Source organism: Kryptolebias marmoratus, linkage group LG4, assembly GCF_001649575.2.
Source record: "Kryptolebias marmoratus isolate JLee-2015 linkage group LG4, ASM164957v2, whole genome shotgun sequence".
NCBI classification, from domain to species: domain Eukaryota; kingdom Metazoa; phylum Chordata; class Actinopteri; order Cyprinodontiformes; family Rivulidae; genus Kryptolebias; species Kryptolebias marmoratus.
In genome coordinates, this window is record NC_051433.1 from 29332408 (window position 1) to 29335577 (window position 3170).

The 3170-nt window shown below is 33.7% G+C and overlaps 1 protein-coding gene across 1 annotated transcript in view; it reads right to left on the bottom strand.

Moving 5' to 3' along the window:
* Positions 1 to 3170, bottom strand: part of cadpsa (Ca2+-dependent activator protein for secretion a) — a 203657-nt gene that overhangs the window by 104662 nt on the left and 95825 nt on the right.

Genomic DNA, 3170 nt, shown 5'->3' on the forward strand with positions numbered 1-3170 from the left:
TCAAAGTGGTTGGTCGTTGTTAAGAAGCTATTTAACTGTTGAAATACAGCTTTTTCAATAATTTTGCTGATGAATGGAAGGTTACAGATTGGCCTGTAATTCTGCAATAGTGATTTATCCAGATTTTTCTTTTTTATCAGAGGTTTGATAGCTGCTGTTTTAGAGCCTGGGGGAAAACACATGATGAGAGATGAGTTTATTATTTGAATCAAGTCAGATGCAATGACAGGAAGAACTTTCTTAAAGAAGGTTGTAGGAAGGATATCTAGACAGCAGGAGGATGGGCTTAACTGATTTATAATTTCTTCTAAATTCTTATGGGTGAGTTGATGAAATACAACCATTTTCTCTGCATTTGATATGTTTGGCATTGTGGCATTGGGATTGGGTTTGGTGTGGATGAGCAGATTAACCTTCTAATTTTTGTAATTTTGGCAAACAGATCACGAGTGTTGTTGATGTTTCTGTTTATGATTTCCGAAAAAAATGTCTCCCTTGCATGTTTTAGTGAAGAGTAATAACTTTGCAGTCTTTCTTTTTAAATTTCATTGTAAACGTGAAGTCGAGTTTTACGCCTTTTCCGTTCAGCCCTTCGACAGAGGGTTTTCTCATTTCTTACAAGTGAGGTGTTTAAGCAAGGTGATTTTTTTCTGCCAGATATAATTTTCACTTTAACAGGGGCAACAGAATCTGTTATATCTGAGATTTTGGAGCATAAGTTATATACAGGATGGTTTACAGCCTGGAAGTGAGGTGCAGGAGTAGATTTGATTAAAAGTTTCAGCTGTGCTGTCTGTGAACAGGTGTTTTGTGATAAAATCTATTTTTCTAAGCGAGTCAACATAGATTGTACTTTCAAAAACAACAGAAAAATGATCTGACAGAGCATATTTCATAAACCACTGGACGGATTTTAATGAAACTGTCAAAAAGTAATCACTGGATGTACATCTACAACTGATCAACTCTTGGATTCAATCCAATTTAAGATGGCTACCACAGCCAATCTACATTAGAATACACCAAAAAGACTAGAACTCAGCCAATTTCACAGATATTGAGCTATAATTTGGTGTGGTAGTATCTGAGAGTTGTTGCCAATACATAATCCAACCAACACACATTTCATAAAATTTTTGCTTGAAATTTCAGCATTAACTGTTTGGGTCTGCTCACAAACATCTATTGAATTATTGGAAAAAACAAAGTGAAACTCTCAAAAAATAATCCTTGGATTATTGTACAACTCATTACCATTTAGAGTCTACTCATTTCAATATGGTCACTGAAGCTAATTGAACTTAGCCAAGACAAAAAGAACAAAAAGGGCTATAACTCAGTCAAATTTACAAATACTGAGCTACATCTGGTGTTGTAGTAGCAGTTAGTCATCCTCAACACATTATCTGAATGTTTATACATCGTGCAAAATATCATTTGCGGTTGAACATAACTTCACTTACAAGATACAGCTACTACAACACTATATTTAGCTCAATATCTGCTAAATTGACTAAGTTATAGCAATTTCTGTGTTGGCTAAGGTTGCTTAGCCATGGTGCCTATCTTGAATTGGGTTGACTCCAAAAGTTAATCAGGTGTGGAAGTGCATTCAATAATTATTTTCTGGGAGTTTTATTAAAATCTGGCCAGTGGTTTGTGAGATATTTTGCAAGAGGTGCAGAAAAACAAACACACACATACAAGTTTGCATTTCTAATCTTATACTAATAAGGATAGACCTCCATTCATATCTGTAGCCTAACCAAACCCTTACCCTCAACCTTACCATTTCCAGTACATGCCTAAGCCTTACCTAAACTCCATTCACACCTTAGACGTAAACCCAAAAATTACCTTCTGCTATATTAGGATCAAGATTTGGACCCTATAAAGACTACTGGTCCTAACAAGGTAGGTGTTTATATCAGAAAAGAAAAAAACTAAAAAAATAATTTAAAAAACAAGTATGCCCCCTTGCACGCACCCCCCTCAACAAGAGGGTAGCCACAAGGAAACACAAGAGGGGAGTAAAAAATTTTATCTTTTGAGGCAAAAAGGGCCTCCAGAAATATTTATTCTTTTATATTATCTGAAATTATTTAAGTAAAAATGAAAAAAAAAGCACATTGTAAAGTACTCATAAAAGATCTGTATTTAAAGATTGCTTTATTTTGTAAGCATTTTATTTATAAATAAATAATTATTGTAAACTAAGTAAATGAGCTTTTTTTTTAAATTTAAAGTGTGAAGCTGAGTGCTGAATGGCTTTGTTGTAAAAGTAGTAGCTGGACTTTCAATGTGAATCGTAATATTGTAATAGTTGCTGTCACAGAAGAAGACACAAGGAGCTCAAGGACAGACAGAAAACGCAGAAAGATTGAAAAAGCATAAGAAAACATATACAGACAAAATGATGCAAAAGTAATTATAAAACAAATAATTAAAAGGACACAGAGACAAAGACATAAAAGGAAGAATAAGGAGACAAAAAGACAATAAGGACATAAAAACAATAAAGCACATGAGAAGAAAAGGATAAAAAAATTATACAGAGATGCACACAAAGATGAAAGAGTCATACAAAAACATTAAGGGCACATAAAGAAACACACAAAAAAAAGATGATCACATAAGGAGACAAAGTTTTGAAAAAATCTTTAGCCAAGCTAAAAAAAATGTCTCTGTGTTTGGATATGTTGTTAATGTGGACACTTTCACCACCTAGTGATGTGACATGGGTATTTCAGTGATTTTATTATAATGTGTAAACCAGGGGTGGAAATTAAAAATTTTGTCCACCAGCCACTATGGCAAATTTTTACCAGCCACTCAAATATTTTACCAGCCACTATTTTTTGTTGGGACAAAAAGTTATTTCATCTGATGATGATGATGGTGGTGAGTGGAAGCAGTTGTGGTGCCCTACAAGCTGAACAACACCTCTTTCTGGACACTGCATGGAAATAACTAGACTTTTCTTATTTTATTTTTTTATTTTAAACCATTAAAAGATGCACATCTGTACATAAAAAATTCAGACAAGTGAAATTTATTTCTGTGGAGTGTTTTTGAAGTATTTTTTTTGTGCTTTTGTAAGTTTTTGTATGTAAGTTGTGATGTTTTTTAGACACTTGCTGCTTTTAATGCATAGATCTATTTGTGCTACC